This window comes from Acipenser ruthenus, chromosome 29 (genome assembly GCF_902713425.1).
Source record: "Acipenser ruthenus chromosome 29, fAciRut3.2 maternal haplotype, whole genome shotgun sequence".
Lineage (NCBI taxonomy): Eukaryota > Metazoa > Chordata > Actinopteri > Acipenseriformes > Acipenseridae > Acipenser > Acipenser ruthenus.
In genome coordinates, this window is record NC_081217.1 from 13147880 (window position 1) to 13174138 (window position 26259).

The 26259-nt window shown below is 37.4% G+C and overlaps 1 long non-coding RNA gene, 3 other non-coding genes and 1 pseudogene across 4 annotated transcripts; 2 read left to right on the top strand and 3 right to left on the bottom strand.

Moving 5' to 3' along the window:
- The first annotated feature begins 250 nt into the window (after positions 1 to 250).
- trnal-uaa (transfer RNA leucine (anticodon UAA)) lies at positions 251 to 335 on the top strand. The gene has a single exon. It is a non-coding gene; the product is annotated as a tRNA-Leu (tRNA).
- Positions 336 to 1426: 1091 nt separating this feature from the next.
- On the top strand, positions 1427 to 1508 carry trnas-uga (transfer RNA serine (anticodon UGA)). The gene has a single exon. It is a non-coding gene; the product is annotated as a tRNA-Ser (tRNA).
- A 10355-nt stretch (positions 1509 to 11863) lies between these two features.
- Positions 11864 to 11937, bottom strand: trnaf-aaa (transfer RNA phenylalanine (anticodon AAA)). Its single transcript has one exon. It is a non-coding gene; the product is annotated as a tRNA-Phe (tRNA).
- Positions 11938 to 12927: 990 nt separating this feature from the next.
- Positions 12928 to 15463, bottom strand: LOC117962781 (uncharacterized). Its single transcript, XR_009309304.1, has 4 exons — positions 15346 to 15463; positions 14452 to 15224; positions 14135 to 14345; positions 12928 to 13874 (listed from the first exon to the last, which is right to left on the bottom strand). It is a non-coding gene; the product is annotated as an uncharacterized LOC117962781 (long non-coding RNA).
- Positions 15464 to 22820: 7357 nt separating this feature from the next.
- LOC117434638 (small nucleolar RNA U3) lies at positions 22821 to 23019 on the bottom strand (annotated as a pseudogene).
- Positions 23020 to 26259: the final 3240 nt, after the last annotated feature.

The window sequence follows — 26259 nt, forward strand, 5'->3', positions numbered from 1 at the left end:
GAGCAGCTACTAACACCGGTATGAGACATCTTGTGTAACACTCTAATAAACTGCACAAATATTTTCCTGCGTTTATGAGGTCTGAAAACATGCCCAGACTTGCCCCTTTTTAAAAAACAAAAACAAAAAACAAAAACCCATCTTAGTCTCGATCTTTTCAACCTTTTCCTCAAACACCGTACCGCCTTGATTCTCTGAAACCACCGGTAAGCTTAATACTTATTTTTTATTTAATAATGTTTTAAGAAAAACTGTTGTGGCTGAGTGGTTAAGGCGATGGACTTAAAATCCATTTGACTTAATTGTCTGCGTGGGTTCGAATCCTACCAACAGTAATTATTTTATTTCAAACTCTTTTACATTTATAAATATTTAATGTTTATAAGCACTTGTGAAATATATATATATATACCACACCCGCTCCTATATAAAATCAACGCCCCCTCATTATATATTCATAAATTCATAACTCCACGCCCCCTCATTATATATTCATAAATTCATACACATAAGGTCAAAAAAAGGTCAAAAGGATCATAAATCAGACTTTTGACATAAGCTATAGTAATATTACTACTAAGCACACTAGAATATGGTAATGAAAGGACAGGAAAATAACAGGTTTATTGGCTCTGGTCTTGTATCGTCACCCTGATTACTGTCCGTAAGGAAGTGGCATTAATCAAAACGTAATTATGTAAGGTTACCAATGCGCAAATACGTAGCATATTAAAACTTCTTCACAATCTTAAATCTTCACACATGAATTTCAAATACTTACTGATAAGTACGGCCCTTTCCCAATGTAACACTCTGCTGTGTTTGAACACCAACGATGGCTTGGATATTTAAACCACAATACTATTGTTCCCACTTTCTTTAGTACTACCAAATGTGCACTTCCCATGTCAGCCCTAGTGGCCTAATGGATAAGGCACTGGCCTCCTAAGCCCTGGATTGTGGGTTCGAGTTCCATCTGGGGTATTGTTATAAAAATGAACATAATTATGTTATGTTTTATTGGCATGTGATATTTTGTAGATCTTGTTATCTGCTAAGTCCGCTCACGCTACACAACGTGCTTGAGTGCTGTGGCAGCAGCCATGAAGCAAGTCAGTTTTTCAGTTGAAATAAAGATCTACTTTGTTTTTTGTGTATGGGTGGTGTGAAAAGATCACTTAAATAGCTACGTATTTTGAAATAAAGATGTATTCATTATTATGAACGTTGATAGAAAGGATATTGTATTTACATTTCCCACGTGTGCTTGCCTTGTATAAATCGATGGAGTTTCAACAAAGGCATTTGACTTTGGTTCATTAGTTAGCCTATACTGCCTTCTACAGCATCACCGCGGGTGTTGTTTACTTCTTTTGACAATAATATGGATAATTTCACCGACAAATGTAAGAACATGTAAGAACATGTAGTCGTGGCCGAGTGGTTAAGACGACGGACTTGAAATCCATTGGTGTTTCCCCGCGCAGGTTCGAATACTGCCGACTACGTAAGCTTTCTTTTTAATTGTATGTGTTCATTGCTAATGTTGAGCACTAGAAAATGCTAGGAATAAAAATATGAATGTTGAGCATTAGTTTGTAAGGAGCACTGTACCTTTAAGACGTAGATGGTTTTGAACGTAGAGAGGTTGAAGGTCAAAGCGTGAAAAACAAACAAAAAAAAGAAGTGTGCGCATGTGATAACAGTGAACGGCTACATATGGGAAAAAATAAGAAAATACAACTAAAAATGCCAGATCTGTGAGCAGAAAAAAACTGAGTTGTATGTACAAAAGAAATTGTGAGGAAAGGATAGCGTCGCCTTTAAGAAATGGCAGCGCTAAGGAAGAAACTACACAACCCAGAAATCCGAGTACCAATTAATTGGGTGGGGTTTCTGGGTTTAAAAAGGAGCAGGGCAGAGCCATAGGGGAGAGAAGTGTGGGGAACACGGCCCCGTTGTCCTGCAAGGAAGTAGCGTGCAAAAACCAGTGTGTTGGAAAAACAATCAAAAAGAAAGAGATCGCAAGGTAAAGCTATCCTTTGTGTTAAAATATAGTCAGCGTTTAGTTTTTACAAAGTTGTTGAGGTAGGCTTTTTTATTTTCTGTTGTCGGGGTGCGACTTGAAGATATTGTACTCCTTAGCAATTTAAAAGAGACCCGCGGTATTCTGTGCTGTGCGGTTGTGCGCCGCCACAACCGTAGTGTGTTGTGCTATATGCTTTATAACCCGGAGAGGTATTGGTTATTTACGTGTTGCAGAGACAGTAAATAATAACCAGAAAGAACAGACTTGTGAGACTGGAAGTGCAAGACATTGTTTATTCATAACACAGACACAAGATACTTTGCATATGATTAATACAGGGAAAATGGACACTGGCTTTTAGAAGGAATACAATTTGCTTCTGTGGACGACCGGGAGTTGGCTGCAGGAGTTCTTTCTCCACAGCCCGGATATAACTTGTTTTTATCTTTGTTCACTTCTTTGGACGTCTGAGGTTACCTCTATTGTGTTCCTGGAAGTCTTCTTTAAAAACGGATCCATTCTTGTACTTACCTGTGTTCCAGAACTACTCCAGCAGAGGGAGCCTGTCTTGTACTTACCTGTGTTCCAGGACTACTGCAGCATAGGGAGCCTGTCTTGTACTTACCTGTGTTCCAGAACTACTCCAGCAGAGGGAGCTTGTCTTGTACTTACCTGTGTTCCAGAACTACTCCAGCAGAGGGAGCTTGTCTTGTACTTACCTGTGTTCCAGAACTACTCCAGCAGAGGGAGCCGGTCTAATACTTACCTGTGTTGCAGGACTACTCCAGCAGAGGGAGCCTGTCTTGTTCTTACCTGAGTTACAGGACTACTCCAGCAGAGGGAGTCTGTTGGATAGTTACCTGTGTGGCGGATCTACTCCAGTAGTGGGAGCCGGTCTTATACTTACCTGGGTTACCGGAATACTCCAGCAGAGGGAGCTCAACCTACTTTTATCGGTGACCCAGGACAGCTCTAGGAAAGAGAGCTGACCCTGTTCTTACCCACGGACTGACTCACTTCAGTAAGAGTATCCTTGGACTTCTTTTCTATCTCCACATCCTGGTGTAGCTAGAGAGGGTTGAAGAAGTGAGTTAGTCAGTGGCCCATACAGGGCGAGAACTGTCACAGAAAATGCTTATTTGATGTAAATATTGTAAATAAAAGATACTTGCCTGCAAACGTATTGAGTCTGTGCCAGTTGGTGGAACGGGAAAGCAGTGGTTCAGCAGCACGTATCTACTGGATCTTTTACGGAAGTGATACACCTTGCTTTGTTAAAAACTGCTTATTAAAGTTGCAAAAAGAAGAAGAAAGCGGACTGCTGCGTGTTTCTTTTTAAGGGTGCAACAGAAAAATTTGTGTTTCCACCCAGTTCTAAAAAAACAAAACAAAACGCGTTTTAAAACCAGCCTGATATACTATCAAAGGAGGAGACCACGAGAAGAGACGCCGTTACAGAAAAGAATCCATAAGGCTGTCCTAAAGCAGAGACTGTAGTAAGTGCGATTTGTTTTGCATTTTTCAGTCCTTTCGGCGTATTATAAAGCAAAGCAATAATGTCTGATGAACGGGATGCTCTCCTTACGGAGATAGAAGGAAAGCTATTGCCTTTAGGATTGGACGAGTTAAGAGAGATATGCAAATTGTTAAATATCACAGTAAAAGAAGATGAGGGTGCACCAGCAAAAACTCTGCGTTTTCTGAGAAAATTGATTATTGCATATTTGGAAGGGGACGATGTAATAAACCTAGAAGATGAGGGAATGTCAGTGCTTCTTGAACTTAACGATCAGCTTGATTGTCTGAGAAGGGAAAGTGGTGCTAATACAGAAACTTCTCCACCGCAGGCAGTAAACAATGTAGAGCCAGTGAATGTAGTAAACGATTCTACCGCATTGCAGCAACAAGCGCGACCTCTGCTGACAAAAAGTAGTATTGCAACTAAGTGTTGTTCCTATGGATGCAGTGCCTGTTAATGCTAAAGGACATGCAAATATTCATCATTATACAGAAAATATTTGAGAATTGTAGGGCAAATTGGAGAACCCAGCCAGAAAGACAAGTTGAGCTACAGTAGCTTAGAAAGACAGATTGAAAAAGCTCTGAAAAAAGGCTATGATGAAATGGAAGTTGTAGAAGCCGTCATCCAAGCAATTGTTCCAGAGTTAAAGTTAAGGAGCTACTTAGAAAGCAGAACTGATTTGAGGTTATCCATTTTGAGGCAAATCTTGCGAACTCACTACATAGAGAAGGATGCAACAGAACTGTATCATTCACTGACCTGCGCTGTTCAACAGCCGAAAGAGACACCAAATCAATTTCTTGTGCGTGTTATGGATTTGAGACAAAAAGTGCTTTTTGCTTCAGAAAGAGCCAAATGTGGACTGAGGTACAATTTTGAGCTTGTTCAAAACCAGTTCCTGCAAACAGTGATGACAGGCTTGCATGATGACAACTCAGATCTCAAACCATACTTGCAAGACTCAAACGTAGATGATGAGACCCTACTGGAGAAAATGAATATGGCGTACAGCATGGAGAAAGAGAAAACAGAAACTGACAGCAACTAAGCCAAGAATGGTGAGAGTCAATGCAGTGGATGATGACTGTGGAAGAGGGCAGGAAAGCCCCAACAGAGATAAATATTGTAAAGCACCACGAGAAAACACTTGGATGAACAAACTTGATTCTGGAATCAAAGAAATCTGTGAAGCACTACACAACCTGACTAATCAAGTTGCATCTCTGGCCCAGATTTCAAGAAAACAAGCTGTAAATGACACGGGCCAGCCATTGCAGAACCAGAGAGGGACGGTCCGACCAGCTGGAGGAAGGCGATGCTTTCGATGTGAACAAGTAAATCTTGAAGGCAGGTGTGAGCACTGTTACAAGTGTGGCAGCAGTGACCACTGGGCTGTAGGCTGCCGAAGTAAGAGGGAAGCAGTGACGACAGTGCAACAAGTTACTAGTGCTGAAGTGACAGTTGAAACAGATGAAGGTCTGTACTGTACCAATAGCTCTCTTTCAAGGAAGCAGAAGAAGACAGCAAAGCTGGTGAGGCAAATATGTTTAGTACAATGCTCATTAAGAGGAAATACTACATTGGTGTTGTGGGACACTGGATCACAGGTATCAATAGTGGGGCTTGATTGGAAAAACAAATACTTACCAGAAACTGAAATGAGACCTGTTGATGAGTTACTGGAAGGAGAAACCAAGCTAAAACTGACAGCTGCCAATGGTACAACCGTTCCATATGAAGGCTGGATAGAAGTTGACTTCAGTCTACCCACCAGCAGCAGCAGGAATAATGATAGACTCCTAGTTCCATTCCTCGTAAGTACCAGCTCACTGGAAAGGCAAATTCTGGGATTCAATGTAATTGAACAATTGGTGCTGAGCGGTCTATCAACAGACAAAGGAGCATCACTCACGCAGTGTGTGCAAACCTTGAGCTCAGCTTTAGAAGTGGGGACTAAGAAAGCCAGAACTCTTCTCAGTTTGCTGAAGAAACAAGAGGGCACATCTAATTCCTTACTAGTGAGACTGGGCCGACAAGACATTGTTATTCCTGAACGTAAAATTGTAGATGTGAAATGTGGGAGATTGAACAAGGCCTTCCAATTGAACAATCAAATGGTGCTTGAACCCTATGAAGAAACTCCCTGGCCTCAAGGGTTACAAGTCAAAGAACAACTTATCCAACTCTCAACAGAAAACCACTTGTGTGTGGTAGTGACCATAGAAAATACAACGGATAAGGACATCACTCTCCAAAATAGGATTGTGTTAGGTCAAAATAGGATAGTGTTAGGTCGATTACACGCTATTGCTGTAGCCTATCCAGTAGAAGTCACCCCACCTGTTCAAAAACAAATGCCACCCCAGTCAAAGCCAATCGCATTCACTCAAGCTGAAGAGGAGCACTGCAGTGAAGAGCCAAAAGAGCTGTGGGACCCGCCAGTAGACCTCAGTCATCTTTCAGCAGCACAACAGCAGATTGTCAGAGAAATGTTGAGTAAAGAGTGCAAGGCCTTTGCTAAAGATGATTGGGACACTGGATGCATTCTGGACATGAACATGGAGATTACCCTTAACCCTTTGCGGTCCATTGTCAGACTGGGTCCGACATCATTATAGCAACGCAATAAACAGGTGTTTAGTCGTTTTTTCTCCGGAAAAAGCCGAGAAAACCATTCAATTGCCGAGTGGGAGCGATAGGAGCCAAGACAAGTCGAAAAAAAAAAAAAAAGGCGTCTCTCATGAATAGCCATACATGGTATCAGGTATCAGATAACGGGGGAGGTCGTAAGTAAACAAGTTGGCTGACTGAATCAGCGCACAGAAAACACAGACATTTGCAGAGCTTTTTTGAGATGTTATAGTAATAAAATAATGACTTGGATCGCATTATTGAAGAGTTTGGTGATAAAACGAGTGATCCGGAGATGATTGATCGGTATGTACAACTATTATTATTATTATTTATTTCTTACATAGGTGAACGCTATAGCAAACGAAAGGGTGGGGCGGGGCTGGAGATGCCTAGTGAGTGCTTTGTTGATATGCAGGGCCATTTAAACCTGTTTGACTATGAAAAAAAATACTTTTACCTTTGCAGTCCATTTATTAATCGCGCGTCAGGCACGCCAGGTCTAATTAATTTTCACACGCGCAGTTAATTTTATACGCGCTGTTTAAAAGTATTTTTTTTCACAGTCAAACGGGTTTAAATGGCCCTGCATATCAACAAAGCACTCACTAAGCATCTCCAGCCCCGCCCCACCCTTTCGTTTGCTATAGCGATCAACTATGAAAGAAATAAATAATAATAATAATAATAGTCGTACATACCGATCGATCATCTCCGGATCACTCGTTTTATCACCAAACTCCTCAATAATGCGATCCAAGTCATTATTTTATTACTATAACATCTGAAAAAAGCTCTGCAAATGTCCATGATAGTCTCAGTGCGCTGACGCACTCAGCCAGCTTGTTTACTATGAACGCCCTGTTATCTGATACCTGATACAATGTATGACTATTCATGAGATACGCCTTTTTTTTTTTTTTTTCGATTTGTCTCGGCTCCTGTCGCTCCCACTCGGCAATTGAATGGTTTTCTCGGCTTTTTCCGGAGAAAAAACGACTAAACACCCGTTTATTGCGTTGCTATAATGATGTCGGACCTAGTCCGACAAAGGACCTGTGAGGAATAATTGCAATGTCGGACCCAGTCCGACAATGGACCGCAAAGGGTTAAACAGCGCTTATAAAATTAACTGCACGTGTGAAAATTAATTAGACCTGGTTTGCCTGACGCGTAATTAATAAATGGACCACAAAGGGTTAAAGACAACATCCCTGTAAAAAAAACATACAACGCCATTCCGAGACCTCAGTACCAGGAAGTTAAGAATTACATCCAGGACCTGTTCAATCGAGGGTGGATTCAGAAGTCATGCTCCTCCTGTGTGAGAAAGAAGGATGGTGGACTTCATCTATGCTTAGACTACAGGCAGCTCAACCAGAAAACACTTCCTGATCATCATCCAATTCCTAGAATCCAAAAAATTATTGAAAACTTGGGTGGAAATTCCTGGTTTAATGTGCTTGATCAGGGCAAAGCATATCACCAGGGGTTCATCAAAGAGGAAAGCAGAGTGTGTACAGCCTTCATTACACCATGAGGTCTGTATGAATGGGTCCGCATTCCATTTGGACTGACCAATGCACCGGTGGCTTTTCAACGTTACATGGAAGAATGCCTTGGAGACCTGAGAGACAATGTGTGTGTTCCATATTTAGATGACATCCTAGTTTTCAGCAGTGATTTTGAAAGCAATGTTTGTAAAGTTCTAAGGAGACAACAGCAATGTGGAATAAAATTAAGACCTACAAAATGTGACTTCTTCAGAAGAGAGGTTTGCTACGTGGGACGTGTCGTTTCTGAACATGGATACAGCATGAACCCAAAAGACATTGCCGCAGTCCAAGCACTGAAAACTGAAAAGCCTGCAACAGTAAGAGAAGTAAGAAAACTGATTGGCTTCCTGAGCTATTATAGAGGGTACATACCAGATTTCTCCAGACTTGCCAAGCCGATCTATGAACTTCTTTCAATTCCCAGAGGGGGAGGGGTAAGGAGGAAGAACTCAAAAGGGAGAACAGAGGGCAAGCGGTCATTCCAGCCACCACCATCCCAACCAGTAGAATGGACTGAGAGGCATCAAGACATACTAGAGAGGTTAGTGGAAGCCCTGACAAGTCCACCAGAGATGTCATACCCTGATTGTGAAAAAACGTTTTTGTTGCATGTTGATGCTTCAGAAGAAGGTCTGGGAGCAATCCTGTATCAGAGGCAGGAGGGTGTACTGAGAGTTATTGCCTATGGATCCCGAACTTTGACTCCTGCAGAAAAAAATTATAGACTTCACTCAGGAAAGCTGGAATTCCTAGCTTTAAAATGGGCCATCACAGAGTGTTTCCGTGACTATCTCTTCTATGCTCCTCACTTTACAGTATATAGTGACAACAATCCGTTGACCTATATAATGAAGACAGCCAAGCTAAACGCTACAGGCCATCGCTGGGTGGCAGAACTTGCAGATTATCGATTTACTTTGAAGTGCTGTCTGGGATCTGCCAATAGAGATGCTGACTTCTTATCAAGGAGGCCCACAAAGATCGAAGACCTGATGACTGAATGTACACTGGAGTGCCAGCCTGATACTCTAGCTGCAATGGAAGAAGCACTTGATGCTCAGGAAAGAGGTGATGTTGACTGGATCTCCGCTGTGTCGTGTGATGTGGCCACTTTGGCAGAAACTGTATGGGAATGTGAGACTACAGCCCAACTACAGACGACTGAGGACATCAGAGATGCGCAGAAAGAGGACCCAGTTATCAGTAGAGTGATAGCTCTAAAGCTGCAGAACAATGTCCTGAAAAATAAAGAAAGGCAAAAAGAACCTGCGACAGTAAGACATCTACTGAGAGAGTGGCCTCGCTTACAAGTGGACAAGATTGGAATACTTTGCCGCAAAACAGTAACAAAACTTCAAATGGTCATGCCAGAGAAGTATAAGATGGTAGTCTTCAAGCAACTTCATGAGGAGATGGGGCACTTGGGAGCTGACAGGATGCTTGCTTTAGCCAGAGATCATTACTATTGGCCGAAAATGAGAGAAGAAATCGAGCACTACATAACTAAATTGTGTAGATGTCTAAAACAAAAGAAACCAAATCGAACAACAAGAACTCCGCTACAAAGTATTGTAACCACTGCACCGTTCGAGATGATCTCCATTGATTACCTGCACTTAGAAAGAAGCAAAGGTGGATATGAATATATTCTAGTCATTGTAGATCATTTTACAAAGTTTGCTCAGGCCTATGCAACATCAAACAAGTCTGGAAAGACTGCAGCACAGAAAATATTCAATGATTTCATCCTGAGATTTGGATTCCCATCGAAGATCCATCATGACCAGGGAAGGGAGTTTGAAAATGAGCTCTTCAGGAAACTGCAAGAATACAGTGGGATACTTAACTCAAGGACAAGTCCCTATCATCCTCAAACGATCCCTGCAGAACGTTTTAACCGGACATTACTGAGCATGTTGCGGACACTGGAAGAAGTCCAGAAGTCGAACTGGAAGGATTACCTCAATAAAGTGGTCCATGCCTATAATTCTACTGTCCACGAGGCAACTGGATTTTCCCCGTTCTTTCTGCTCTTTGGCCGAGAACCAAAGCTACCAATTGACCTGATTTTTCTGAGAGAACAAGAAATGGAAAAGCAGTCCCATGAAAGTTATGCAGAAAAGTGGAAAACAGCTATGCAGGAAGCCTATGAGATTGCGTCTAAAAACTTTAAAAAATCTGCAGCACGTGGAAACAAGTATTACAATCAGCGAGCTTGGAGTTCAGTTCTGAAACCAGGAGATCACGTGCTGGTAAGAAATTTGTCCGAGAGAGGAGGACCTGGAAAGTTACGTGCACACTGGGAAGATAAGATACATGCAGTGAAAAAAAAGAAGAGGGACAGACAGCCCAGTGTATGAGGTTGAGCCATTAGAAGGAAGTGGGCGAATAAGAGTTCTGCACAGAAACTTGCTAATGCCCTGTCCATATCTTGTAGATGGTCAAATCAGTACTAACGCACAGCCAAAACAAAAACCCCACAGTCAAAAGATAAAAACACCCTGGCGCAGAGACCACACTGTTTCAGTGAATCAGGAAAATTCTGAAAGCTCTGATGAAGAACCATATGGTTTCTTTATAACAGCACCTAGAACTGTTACAAGAGAAGAAACAAACTTGAATCCAGAAGCAGAGGAATTTGAGCCTGGAATAGAGGAAAGTACTTCTTACCCAACTAGACCACAGATGGAGGAAAAACCTGAAAATGCCCAGCCTGAGGATGAGGAACAGGATATAAGCAATCACCATCTGTCAGGAGAATCCGACGGTAAGAGGAAGAGGAAGAAGTTGACCCCAGATGCAACAGACAATCCGTGCGAGTGAGACAGCCACGAAAGCTGTATACTTATGATAGTTTAGGGGAACCTACCTATCGACCTGCTGACCAGAGAGTACATAGTGTGATGGAGGGACATGCAATGCTTAGATGGAAACCTGTACCGACTGTCTGGGCTCCACCGAGATGCCACCGAAGTCTGGTCACTTCTGCATGGTAGGCCAAGGATGCTGAACGAAGGACTGAGAGACTGTTAAATGTTTCATGTTCTTGTAAAAAAAAAAAAGTTAGTTAAATAACGAAAGTTATGTATGGACCATTAAGGTATTTTAAAGAGTACATGTTTATTTACAATGCCTGACTGACAGTTAGTGTAGTTTTGAAGTAAATGTCTATTTACAGTCCCTAGTAACTACTGGGTTAGACTACCAGAGTATAACTGAACACAAAGGTGACACCTGTTCTTTAGTGAGTTGAAGATACAGAGTACCAGTACAGTTAACGGAATTTTGATTGGTACTGTACAAGTATTTGTTATCTAAGTGAAAAGTGGCATGTACGTGTTTAAAGCACAGAAAAAAGGTGAGTAAAGTGGTAGATGCCATGCCTGTCCCATCGTTTTGTTGGGTGGCCAACCAACATAACTGTAGGCTAATTTAAACTCCTGAAAAACAAGAAAAATAGGACCATTTTTATTGTTTCTTGTATTTATGCCTGAAGTATTGAGATGAAAGGTGTAAAATGTAATCTTTGTAAAAGAAAACTTGCCACACCCCACTTTAAGGTTAAATTGTTTATTATTGTTAATTTAAAAAAAAAAATGTTTTGACAACATTTTTATTTTCTTAGTAGGGGAGGGTGTTGAGCCCTAGAAAATGCTAGGAATAAAAATATGAATGTTGATCATTAGTTTGTAAGGAGCACTGTACCTTTAAGACATAGACGGTTTTGAACGTAGAGAGGTTGAAGGTCACAGCGTGAAAAACGAACGAAAAAAAGAAGTATGCGCATGTGATAACAGTGAATGGCTACATATGGGAAAAATAAGAAAATACAACTAAAAATGCCAGATCTGTGAGCAGAAAAAAACTGAGTTGTATGTACAAAAGAATTGATACGCCTTATTTTGTTAAAAACTGATTCGGACCGTGGCTTATTAAAGTTGCAAAAAGAAGATGAAAGCGGACTGCTGCGTGTTTCTTTTTAAGGGTGCAACACTAATACATGTTTAAAGATCAGGAATCTGAAATATTACTGGTTGTACTTCATATCGTACCGGTTCATTTTCTAAAGAATGTTCATTTTGGCACCATTACAAATGCTGTGGTTTCTTTAAAGAAGAAAAGTCATGACCCATACGGGGATCGAACCAGCGACCTTAGCATTTTTAGCACCACGCGCTAACCAACTGCGCTAACCGGCCACACACACAAAGCTGCTTACTAAAACCTGAGTAAAACAAGTCCTGCAGACATTATGATTACCAAGCTGTTATAAACTCAACAATAACACATTCAAAGTATTGGAAAGGCATAATTAGAGGCCTTATCTTTATAAGGCAGCTTAACAGTGTGAAGAAAGTGGTGAGGTGCGGGCTTGTGGTGACTTTCTCTCATTTAAAAACCTGTGATTTGAATACTAACAAGAAAAACAACTAAAATCACCAAGCATTCGGTGGTCATTTTAGAAATAAATTAACAAGAAGATTTGTCAGAAGTTGGATTCGAACCCACACCTCCATAAAGACTGCGATCTGAACGCAGTGCCTTAGACCGCTGGGCCATCCTGACTTAGACCGACGACTTTGCACAACACTGCAGCACACTGCTGAACCTCCAATGTCTGACGCTGCAGTAAATCACCTGGCGTGTGCGTGTACTTCCCACATGGAAAAAACTATATGCTGCATATAAGTTTAATATAGTAGTTTTATATATGTATCAATATATGATGTTTATATGCCTCAAAATACAATTATGGCCACTTTTATATATGTTAACATATATGAAATTAGATAGTTTGATATATGTTTCTTATATTAAATATATATATGCTTTTATATGAGCCATATAAAGAACGTATATCATATTATGTAAAATTGGATATGTTACATACATGTCATATATGCAACACATACTAAACAATGGTTGTTTGTATATACACTTTATATTGTTCATATATGAATTTAATATTACACATATGAAACATGAAATTTAAGTTTGTATATGAATCTCTATATTGGTTGTCTATAAAAATATCAGTATATAATTAAATAGCATATATATACATTTTTGCAACAACACTATATGTGCACTGTATATTACAAAATAGTTGCTGTACTGACTGTTAAAAAGGGATAGAAGGCAATATTTTACTGGAAATTGCTTTTATTTCAAAGTTTTACAACTGCAAATTAAAAAACACAATTAAAATAACATTTATACTGAAGTGTTTTTAAGTAATCACATATTATTCCCCATTATACAGTTGTGGACAATAACTGGCACACCCTTATTGCAAATAATGTGGGGATAGCAATCTGACTAACAAAATGAGAATCAACAAAAGGATAAGCATATTAAACAAAGTGACATTATGACAAAAGTATATTTTTTGAAAACTTGTCATATACACATTTGTTTCATTCATAATAAGAAAACAATATATTAGTCAATTTGCACAATTTGCTCTTAAGTCTGTAAATATATCTACATCATTTCGAGATATCTTAAAATGCAATGTGATATATCTCTAAATGATAATTTGGCTTGCAATACTCAGAGATGTGATCCTGCATGTTATAAAAGTCTAATGGTGCGTTTACACTGGCTGTTTTTAGGACAACTTAGGGCCATCTCTAAATGGCTTCTCTTCCAATAGTGGTAGACTCAAAATAGTAAGGTTTGATAAAAATAAAAAAAGTAATATTCCAAGAACAACAACAAGCAACCTAACATGACAAAAACATATAATCATGTTGGAAAAGCTTATACAAAATAGCCAAGTTAAACAATGGTGTACATTATACCACATATTATTTTTTGTGTGTGTGCAAATAACAGATTGAAATTATTTATCAAACATGTTATACACAAACTCCTTATACCTTACATGCCATTTGCAAAACACAAATAGGAACTGTAACATGTAATGAGAAATGGAAGAACTGGAATTATTTGGATTCCTATTAAATCAAGGCTACATTATGACATACTCATTCAGTGCTCACATCTCCCTCACTTTGAGTCCATGTATGCTGTAGTTTTTGTTTACTTTTATTGCGAAGTTCAGCCAACTTGCCATTGATTGCTGAGCCAATAACAGCCTGTGGGGTATTATGCCACTTCTGCAAAGTTGCTCCTTAAAAAGAAAACATATCACAATTAAAACCCACAATTAATACATCAAATGTTACGTTTTTGTAGAAATCAATGTTTTAATAGGTTTTTTAAAAGACAATTATGAAATAGCTAACATTGTAAAGAACATATTGTCCATAAATATCAATGCCACTAGTACAATATAGCAACCCATATTAGAGAGAAAGAAGCATTTTAATGTAGCAGACTCTAAAATGCCATTTATAAATATCAAAAAAAGATTAATGAACAAAATCTTACTGTAGATGGCATCAATCTTTGTTGCATCTAATGCAGGTCTGTGCTCTGTGGTGTCTTTGCTCCTCCCTCTCAAGTTACTTTTCAGCAAAACATCTAAAGGGAATAGATTCACAAGAAGAGTGCGCACAAATGATGTTGCTGTGTGTGAATTGTTGGCTAAAGCCCACACAAGTTTGTCACAGAACACCCCAGTACCTGGATATATTTCTACCTGTAAAAAATAAAATAGAGGTGATTTAGACCAAACTCAAAACTTTAAAGTTAGGAGTATATTATTCCTATTCAAAAATCAAAGAAATATCAGCATTGTTTTATACCTTGTCAAGAACCTGGGTTGGGTTTCCGGTCTTCATTGAATTTCCTGATTTTGGTGTAGTTGGAGGATCCACTTCTGGAGTTGATGAACGTCTGATATTGTTCATGGATCTATGCAAAATCTCTTTTATTTCGGTCAAAAACATAGGCATTTCTTTAAAAAAAACACACACACACACAAATATTATACAGAAGCTTTAGCAGAATGGACATACAACTGTACAGTTTAAAGTAGGAAATATAAAGGACATAAATACTCTTAATATAAAAATTAGATAATGTTTTAATCTGATTTTTTTTTGCGACAGTGCCTATACCTCAATTGTTTGAGTAATCTTACCTTAAGACATTTCAGTGTTTTATTTCGAGAAAAAAATGTTTTACCTTTTCAAGATAATAAGAATTTGTAAACTTTAAAAACTGAAAATATCACACAATCCAAAACAGCATAGTTGATAACGAACTCTGCAAACTTCCTTTCTAAAATCCTACATCAAACTACAGAAAAAGAAAATTGAGAAAGGTATTTTTGAACACAGAACCAAAACACACAGCAGACACCCAATCGCTGCTATAATACAAAATGTTTTAACATGCCTTTGAAGAGCATTTCCTTAAGATTTTGATTCTCTTCCTTAAGATCCTGATTTTCTTTCTGGAGCTGTACACTCTTCAAATGGTCTTCTTCAACATCTCGTGTTTCAGCAGTGGAACCTGACTTGTGTTTCTGTAAGCACTGTTTTGCCATGCTGGTCTCTGAAGATGTTTTCTTAACCTACATAAATAAATAACTTTTAAAATGTTTTGATATTAAATCCACCCAGAAAACTTGTGTTTAAACAAATCTCGATACGATTACACACTTAAATTACATAGGGGCAGGGGCTACTGCTTACCGGTTCTGTATCAGAACCATCTGAAGAAGACTCATATCTCTTAGGCATTTTAAGCGGCCTCTTCAGGCGTTTCCCCAGATCCTTCTTTTCAACGCACTCCTGCATCTTCTTTGCAATGGCGAATCTATTATCTAATAAAACAAATTAATAAATGTACCCTTTCTTTTCAACAACACCACAAAAAAACGTAAACTTGGTATTTTTCTGCTATTGCAATATTTTGTAAATGATTCGGCATTAAAAGAATAATAATAATAATATTTTTTTAAAAATGGAACGGCATCTAATGAAAAGGAAAAGGTACCTTTTACCACAAGAAGATGAGGATATTTCAGAAAACAAGCGTGTCCCTTCTCGAACAAAAACCTGTTGGAAAAAGTAAGTATGTTTCATAATGAAATATTGAGATAGTAAAGTAAATATACAATTAATATAATATTAACTGTTTATGCAGTCTGATTTTACAGTAAAACAATGGAATATTTTCAAACAATGTGCGAGGAACAGACTAATCAATAAATCGAAGACGAAAAGTTTTGTAAAATTTATTTCGGTAATCTGTTGCTTTGCAGAACACAGTATGGAATTCATTAAATACATTTGAAAGTAATCAGTGATATAATTCTGACGTATTTTCAAATTTTGCTAAACATATCTTTTTCACAAATGTTAAATTGCAAACGAGGGTTACCATTAGTTTTATAAAATACGTTTACAGTTATTTTTCCAAAGTGTTTATTTTTTTCATTATTAGACTACAGATGGTTGTGTGTTAGAAAGTGCAAACTCTTATCTTTAGCAGGTATGTACAGTATTTCAAATAATACAGACTAATATCCTGGACTTTTTGTTTTGTTTTAAGCTTTGGGATCTGGTCTTGATACATTTATTTTGATCGTTTTTATTTTATTTTTATGTAACAGTGTAAATACGCACACATCCTTGCCATAAATATGTCTTACATTATGTAATATGGTTAAACACAATAATGTATGTTAATTCAACAGAACGAAATGCAATCGGATCAGTCTCTGTTCAGTGATTCAACAGCATTTCAGACGGAACATGTAAATGAGGTATGCAGAAGTGCATGTGTTTTCTCAACACTATATATGTGTGAGTTAGGTAAATATGTATGTGTATATATCTATACCTATGTATGTTTTTCAGTGTGGACTTAAGCCTAGAGATAGAGAGATATACTTACATGTAACGTTTGTTTGTGTCTGTATGTGTTTTAAATAATAATAGTACATTTCATTTATTGCCACAGGTTGAAAATGAAAACACAGAACATGTAGGTGACTCTTCCTTGCAAATGACAGAAGAAAAGAGTCGTCTTGCGATACTATCTTTTGTTCTGAGACATGGATTAACACACGTTGCTGTAAATGATTTGCTAAAGCTTATTCAAATGCATTGTGAAGATAAATCGTCAGTGCCATCAACCAAATACTTTTTTGAGAAGCCTTTGCTTGAATTTGTTGATGTGCTTCAGTTTCATCATTATTGTATTCACTGTGATCAATATCTAGGTGTGCTTGATTCATCACGGAAAACAACTACCTGTAGTTTTTGTTCAGCACCTGTTAATATGTGTGAAAATATGAAAAATGGATATTTTTTTATATATGTACCTTTGGAAAGTCAACTAAGAGATATTTTAGAAAACCACGGAGTTCATAGTGTGTGTTTTGAACCTAAAATACCGAATAACACAATAACGGATTTTGATGATGGTGACTTGTATAAAGCATTTAGAGGTACATCCCCTAATGACGACATGCTTACACTTACATTTAACTGTGATGGTGTCCTGGTATTCAAATCGTCTAAATTCAACATGTGGCCAATACTGTGTTCTGTCAATGAACTGCCACCTAATATAAGAAGCAAACATGTGCTTCTATGTGGCTTGTGGTTTGGTATGGAAAAACCTAAAATGTATTCATTTCTAGAACCCTTTGTCAATGAATGCATACAGCTTTCAAAGACAGGGTTAAACTGGCAAGATCCAAAGGATGATTCTTTGAAAAACATAAAGGTTTATACATTATGTGGTGTGTGTGATTCTGTGGCAAAACCGCTGGTTCAGAATTTTAAGCAGTTTAATGGAAAATATGGATGTAGTTTATGTAGTTAAAAAGGGTGTGGAACTGTGAGAGTTTATCCTCATACATCTGAAATTCCTGAAGAAAGAGAGCACACTACAACTGTGGCATTGAGTGAAATAGCAGTTAGAGAAGGTACAGACATCCTCGGAGTAAAAGGGCCCTCTCCCCTTATATATATGCCCAAATTTGGTTTAATTCATGGCATGGTACCAGATTATATGCTCTGTGTACTTTTAGGTGTATGCTGTCAGTTAGCAACGTTATGGTTTGAATCCAAATACCACAGTCAACCATGGTATATTGGTAATTGCATGAGGGAAGTTGACAAATTTTTACTATCTATTCAGCCTCCAAGTTCAATATCAAGAACACCATGCTCCATCACATTACGTAAATATTGGAAAGCACACGAGTGGCAAACATGGCTGTTATACTACAGCTTACCTTTACTGAAAGATACGTTACCCACTGCCTATTACTCTCATTGGGCACTGCTAGTGGGGGGAATAAGTGTTTTGTTATCATCCAATTTAAGTAGAGAGGAAATAACACATGCAAATGAAGCACTTGTTTACTTTGTTGCTTGTGTAGAAGACCTTTATGGTAAAGAGCACATGAGCTTTAATATACATATGCTTCTGCATCTGGCGAAATCTGTGACAAATTGGGGCCCTCTTTGGTGCCATTCAGCCTTTGTATTTGAAAATTGTAATGGTAAATTGTTAGATTTGGTAAAAAAAACAAAAACAGTAAAGCCGTGCCTTTGCAAGTGTGCAAAAACGTTTTTAATGTTGAGAGCTTTGCCGCAGATTGCAAAGCCACACTTGTGGACTGCTTCAGCTGAATTCCAGCTGTTCTTTTTAAGAATGACATCCACAGATCACCATATCCATAGTGTTGACAAATACAATGGTGTCACAGCACTTGGTGCACCTAAAATTAGAATAATTTCTGAAAAACTCTATATTTGTCTGCACACTGCTTTAAGCACTGTTGACAGCATTACAATGGTTAAGTATTAAGAAAGAATTGTTGTAAATGAGGAAGTGATTCACTCCCAGAAATATACTCGATCTGTAAAAATAAATAATTGCATTGTAATGCTAAAGGATAAAAGTGCGTTCAAGATTTCAATTTTTATAGCATTGATGACTGACAAGGGACAAGAACAATGTTATGCAATTGGTAGACATGGACCTTGTACAAATCAAACACTCGTCAAAAGAACCACAGTCAAGACTACTCTGAGTTACATGAAAATGCATGGTAATCACATGTAGAAAATCAAATGACATTTTGTGTCAAATGATTAAAATATATGATTCCAAGTAAGAAAAAGATACAAATGCAAATACTGTACCAATTACAGATGTAATAATTGGTGATACATGTGTGGACTATGCTGGACAGATCATGTTATATAGAACATTGATCTTCAATTTCTGTCTGTGTTTTGTCCCAATAACCCATTTTCTTGACAATTTATCTTTCAGTCAAGAATTTACATCTCAAAGTATAAGTAGCAGCATGTGTTTTAAGGCTGATTTGCTTACCGTTGACCATTCTGACCATAAAGACTACAATCAGCACCCTCTTTCAGGTGTGACTCTTGTGAGAATCAGAAGGAACTGCTGCAGCTGCTTATACACCGCTCTGTAATATGTGGCATAATATGATTGTGTATTTTTTATTGAACAGGTGCATTATGGATAGTTCCAGGTTTGTTTTACAAGGTTGCTTACCATAACTATTTTGATGAAAGCAAAATGTAAAAACATGTTTTTACATTTAGGTAATAAATGTAATATAACTTTCAACTTGTTCTAATTCTCCCATCATCTGTCTTAGTGTCTGTGTAAAGGAATGTTTGTTGTGTAAAAAAAGACATTTTAAACTGGGTTAAATTCAAAGTTCTCAAGGTTGTCAAGGTTTTCCAACACCCCCCCCCCCCCCCCCTCCCCCCCAAACATACTGTGGAATTATTTTAGTCAGGATTCTAAACATTGAGTTCAGATAAAATTGCTATACTGTATGTGCAGTTTTACAGAGTCCATACCATATTTTTAATTGTTATAGCATGTTAAAATTCTTAAATATTTTGGGTGGTATAATAATGTATTGTACAAAACATAAAAAAGTGTATGTGTATTGTAAATTTCCACAACATTACTTTTAATTCAAGGTGTTTATTTTATAATAAACTGGCTTTTGTCTCATTTGTCTGAAAGTAAACAAAGATGTTGTTCCATAAATGAAATCTATCTATATCAATGTATCTGTCTATCTGACTATCATTACATCTATTGTTTCAGGTGACAAACATACTAGTTACATCTAAGTAGTTTTGTATTTCCTTTAAAATATAATTCTTACCATTTAAAGAAGCAATTTCATTTTAGTATTGGTTATAATTTAAAAGACTTTCACATATGATCATGTCATATTTTATGTATCAATATTTGTAGTGCCAAATTGAATCCCTATACTATGCATGCAATGTGAATTTTGTCCATGCTAACTTGTAGCACTAGCTACATGAATGCAGCAGAAGTAATTTTCTGCCTGCTGCTCTTAATTGAGTATCAGAATACCAGGCCAGGTTAAGTTAATTGTCTATTAAATTGCTAAATAAGTAATTTTGTCCTTGTTTCTAAAGTGGGCTTTTCAGATTCATAAGGTAACTTAGGTGAAGCTATATCAATTTACTGTCAGTTTTTGGTAAGGGGTTTATCTCTGCACTGGTCTCTCTTGTTTTAACTGAATGATCTTTTCCTAAATTTCCACATGGAAGTTCTAATTAGAGTCAGGTGTTGCTAATTGCCTTGGCAAAGGGCTTATTGAGCTTGATTTATCATTGTCTAAGTATCTTAATTGGGAACCCTTTAAATATGGCTATTACTTCCTGGGCAGGGGGTGGTTCCTTTTCTGGGTGATTCTTTTTTGGGTGTGGTGTGGTGTGGTGTGGTGTGGTGTGGTGTGGTGTGGTGTGGTTGCAGAGGCAGAGGCAGAGGCAGAGGCAGAGGCAGAGGCAGAGGCAGAGGCAGAGGCAGAGGCAGAGTGTTTGGAGGAAAGAGCAGAGTTTTTTGAAGAAGGTTACTGTCTATAAAAGAGAGATCGGAAAGCAATGATCGGTTGGTTGTTAGAAACAGTGTATTTTTTTCTAATCTGCCATTTTTCAGTTGGAAAGTAACCAGTTATCAAATCTCCTGCCCAATGGAAACTATCTACATCATTCAAATTGTTTATTTTTTGTCCTAAGAGTAACAACAGTGACTAATCAATTTATTATCCAAATCATCACTTTTTGTCTCACTACCTGGTTGGAAACTCCAAGCTCGACAGGACCAAGGAAGAACTGGGTGAGATCCCCTGATGGGGAGGAATCTTATTTTCTGCTGCTGGATTATCTGTTTGGTTCTAACTGTTTGGGATTATTATCATTTTGTTTATTTATCAGGGTTTAACGAGCGCCTTGCATAGAAGTCTCATTTTGTTTATTTATCGGGGTTTAACGAGCACCTCGCATAGAAGTCTCATTTTGTTTATTTATCGGGGTTTAACGAGCACCTCGCATAGAAGTCTCATTTTGTTTATTTATCGGGGTTTAACGAGCACCTCGCATAGAAGTCTCTTTTTGTTTTTTTTTCTTTTTTGTTTTGTTTAAACTTTACTGGCTCAACCTGCATTCCCAATATGGACTTGATATAACAGCTTGGGACTTTTAAAGTATTGCTTGTGGTTGTTTCTTGGACATTATGTTTTTTTTTATAAGGACTGCCTGATGGACTCTGTGAAACGCTTTAATCAACATGGGCATGTTAGGCTGTACATTTACTAAATGTTTGATCTGTCCTATGATTAGTATTAATGTGGTCTCTGCTGAACATTTGTGAATGGTCCAAATGCTGTCTGATTAAAACTCATGTACATCAAATGTTTTAAACCTCTGTTAACAAATAATATTCCACACATATTCAATAACATCTGCTATGTGAATTCTGGTGCTGTCTTATGATTTAATTTTCTTAATATTTTCTATGTCTGTCGCATAATCCTACTACTTTGGAGAGTTTATATTGTTCAGGGTAGTTTACTTGTAATTCCGTCACAAAATACTAGTTTATTGGACGTTGCTTAAGGATTGGGTTTGTTACAAACTTAACACACCAAATATATCAATTAAACAATAAGAAATGTTGTACCTGAATCAGAGTTCAGTTAAATGCGCAGACATACAAAATTTTATAGGTATCTTATATGTAGACATTTACCATATATGTGTCCTTTATATATCCCTGGCAATACACAAGTACAATATAAGCCTTATATGATACACATATGTTTTATAATAGCCATTCGGAAACTTGTATGAAATATATTTTTTCCATATGGGTTATTCTTTTTCTGGTTATATTAAGGAGGGCGACCTGTTTCGTCGCATTCTATATGGGATCGCAAGGACACTCCTCTTACAAAAAGAAAATATACGGCAAACAGAGCGATCGCTTCACGGTTAGAAACAAAATCAGAACAGTCTGTTAGCAAATGAGCTTCATTAAAAAACCACAAAGGCATTACATAAATATTACAGATATGTTTCGTAGACAAAACAGTTGTAACATAATTGAGTACATTTCTAAACAATCTGCAAATAACAAACATAATCTCAAAGAACTATAATTTATTTTCAGCTCTTATGAAAGACAAGTATGGTTGCGCATTATATCACATAAAACATGATAATCCTAGCTCTTCATTTAATCCCTCGGGTTGTACTGTATGGAGATAGAAGATCCATTTTGATTCACATTGTAATAGTTTTTGATCGAGATTATCACCTCCGAGTCTGAAATATTTTTTCGTATGCTGCGGTATTTCAGATCTGAAACGGAATGTTTGGCATCTACAAACTGTCTAGCTAGTGGTGAATGGATATCTTTTCTCCCAATTGAACTTTTATGCTCGCTCATTAATGCACAATCGTAAGTGTTTAGTAGTTTTTCCAAAATCTTGCAAATGGCAAGGACAAAAAATCAAATAAATGACGTGTTGAAGCACAAGTCATCACTTGTAAGACACTGTACTCTTTTTTTCGTTGTATGGCTTGTAAAACGCAAACGCATTCACAGGCGGCACAATTACGACATGGAAAAAAATCCAGTAGATTTGTCCAGTACACCTAGATCTATCTAACATGTAAATGAGTCAGCCTTTAATAAACACTAATTGTTCATTTCTGTGTATATGACATTGTCTATACACAATACCTGTTATGTAAGCCTATTGGTATCAAACCAATTGCAATTAATGCGATCCATGTTTTCAGACAAGTTCGTCTTTTGTACCTTTTTTTATAAGATACCCACTCGGAACGTGTCCGCCAGCCCCCTAAGGAACACTGGAGCGGTCATCAATAACAGTGAGCAGTTAGCCAAAAACAACACTCGCTGTTTCCTTCACGCTCAAAAATGAACACTCGCTCTTCCTCGTGGATAGCGAGTCCAAACACTTTAGAAATGCATTTCGCTTGCTTTATATAAAAGTTTATTAGAAAAATCCATTACATAATCACATCACCAAAACATACATTTTACAAAAATAAATCTGTCATTGAATTAATTTTCCATTTTTTCATTGCATTGTTCCTTCCCAAGTTCTTAATATCCATCCATATATAATCTTTCACTCTACCAAAAACAATTTTACAAAAATCAATTTCTGTTGCTTGATTTTTTGTTTTATTATACAGATGCATGTTTCTCAACAACCACAAAGCTTCTTTGGCACTGTTGATGATCAGCCATGCCTTCTTCCAATTATCTGTTTTTAAACCCCCTCTTGGCCCATACATAATCACATTACATGTCAATTAATTTGTTTTGATAAATTTTTTCAGAAGCACTTTTAACCTCCCCCAACATCCTTTAGCAAACTTACAGTTACAAAAGACATGTTCCACCGATTCAGTTTCGTTACAATCAACTCTTACACATGTATCTGTCATTGCCATTTGTCTTTTGTACATAAGCTGCCGACAAGGTAAGCGTGCATGTACAGATAGCCAAGCTATATCCTTCTGAGTATTAGATAAGCCAGGATATCCTACATTTCTCCACACAACTGTTGACACGTCTGCACACTGAAAATTAACTTTGATTAATTTATCATTTGCCAGTTTCTTTTTCTGCAAATCTCTAGGTTTCCACTTTGCTTTTGGCCAATCCATCAGATCATATTCTAAAATAAACCGTGAAGCCTTCTTGTATACAAAAGGCATCGTCTAACTATAGGGCACTGTCAAATTGATATGAATTAAACCCATCCTACTTAAAAAAAAAAAAAAAAATGTCAAAAAAAAACCTGGCAAAGAAACTACATTTCTTATTCATCAGAAGAATTGTGTTAATTAGAAAACAGACAATTTGCATACAAATAAATGACATTAGGAAAACCTTTCCCTCCATTCTTCTCCAACATTAGTTTCCCTTTTTACCTTTTCCATTCTCCCTCCCCAAAAGAAAATAAACAGCTCCCTATTAATCGATTTGCAACATGCTCTATCCGGAGGAAAAACCTTTGCTACATACAAGAGCATTGACATAAACACCACTTTAATTATTCATTATTAATTTTACCTTCCATTGACAACTTTCTGGATTTCCAGAAAGTGATTGTCTTTCTCACTTTACCATCACCGTCACCCAATTCCTTACCCCACTCACATTTTTATCAAATCATGCTTAATTTTAATGTAATCATTCTTCAATTTTAACATTTTCTTGATTTCATCTCTCTCCTCCCACTCCCCCATACAAAAAGCCTCACTTTTCTCCATATTGATTTTCGAACCAGAAGCTTTCCCATACAAAACCATAATTTTCAAAGCTTCCTGAATAGAGTAGAAGACTTTACACATCAACGTCACATAATCCATGTATGCTAAGGCTTTAACCTCCTGATGATCAGAGCCAGGAGTTACCACCCCCTCAATCTGTGTATTCTTTCTAATTCGCAAAAGTGCAGGTTCTAAACAATAAATATATAACAGGGGTGACAAAGGGCACCCTTGTCTCACCCCTGACTTCACCTCAAAACCAGCAGACATAAATCCATTAACAATAACTTTACTACTGATGCCTCTGTACAGCATCTTCACCCATCTAATAAATCTTTGATCCAAACCCATGTACTCCTAAACTTTAAACATAAAACTATGATCAACACAATCATAGGCCTTTTCTTGGTCAAGATTAATTAAACATAAAGGTGAATCTCTCTCCTTTGAATAGATACATGCATCTCTAATCAATACTAAATTCTCAGCAATAGCTCTTCCTGGAACACCACATACTTGGTCAGGATCAATTTGCCGTTATATTTTGAAACCTAAACATTATCATGGACAAGATCTTAGTCACAATTGAGGAGACTAATAGGCCTCCAGTTATTCAGCTCCTCTTTTTCCCCTTTATTTTTAAATAGGAGAGTTATCAGCCCTTCACTCATAGAATTGCTCATTAGTCCACTGCTCAAACATTCATTGAAAACTTCTAATAAATCTTCTTTAATCAATTCCCAAAAGGTGCAATAAAATTCTATGGGCAACCCATCTGATCCAGGAGTCTTACCTGTTTTAAAAGAAAAGCATGCTTCTTTAATCTCATCCAAATTTATATCCCTCAACAAATCATTATTCTCTTCTAATGTTACCTTGGTTTCCAGACTTAAGAAACAAATCTTGTATTACAGGATCTGTTTCTCTCTTTTCATAAAGAGATTCATAAAACTCCTCTGCAATTTAACATTTCATCTTTTTTCCTTTCAGAACTCCCCCATTCTCAGTTTTCAAGCCCTGTAGACAACTCTTCTTCCTAAACATTACTTTAAAGAAACTACTACAAGTCTCGTTTCCTTCCATGTACTTGACTCTAGCCCTAAACATAACCTTTTTTCCATTTCTAAAAACATCTTATACAGTTTCTCCTTAATATCTCGTATTTCCTCCTTAAATTAAACCCCTGACTCTGCAACCCATACAAGTTTTGTAATCTTTTTTGTAATTTAAAATATTTATTTTTCCTTTCCTCTGCCCTCCTCCTTCCTAGTGATATAAAATAGCCTTTTGTCCTACTCTTGATCATTTCCCACCATTCACACACCGAATCAAAACACACTTTCAACGCTGTATACCTTTTTTTAAAAGCCTTAAACAAATCCTGATTCTGTAACAATGCACAATTAAATTTCCAAGAACCTCTTCCATATTCAAAATTGTTAACCAGTTCAACACATACCACCAAACTCTTGTGGTCTGGAAAAAAAACAGTTTCCAATTCAAAATTTTTCACATTTAAAAACTGTGATACGAAACAAAAATCCTTTCTAGGAAAGGAGGACTGTGCTTTATTGAACCATGTAAAACCAGGGTCTAATGGGCAAAAGCATTTTGCTGCATCCTTCAAGTGAGCATCTTTCACTATTTAACAATTTGCCTGATTCATCTAAATTCCGCTTCCTTTTATCAGCAGGTAACAATCCACAATTAAAATCTCCCGCCACTATTGAAGTTTTGTTGCTCACTAAAAGCAATCTTAAGTGTTCAAAAATGTTCCCTCTCTGCACACGTTTGAGCCCCATAAAGATTCACTAAACAAATTTCTGTTTCATGATACTTTTTATATCAACTGCTAACAGACGCCCTGGAATTATATCAGAAACAGATTTAACTTCAATATGAGGGTTTTTAAACAGAATCCCCAACCCTGCAGCCTTTTCTACATTTGATCCCACCCAATAGATT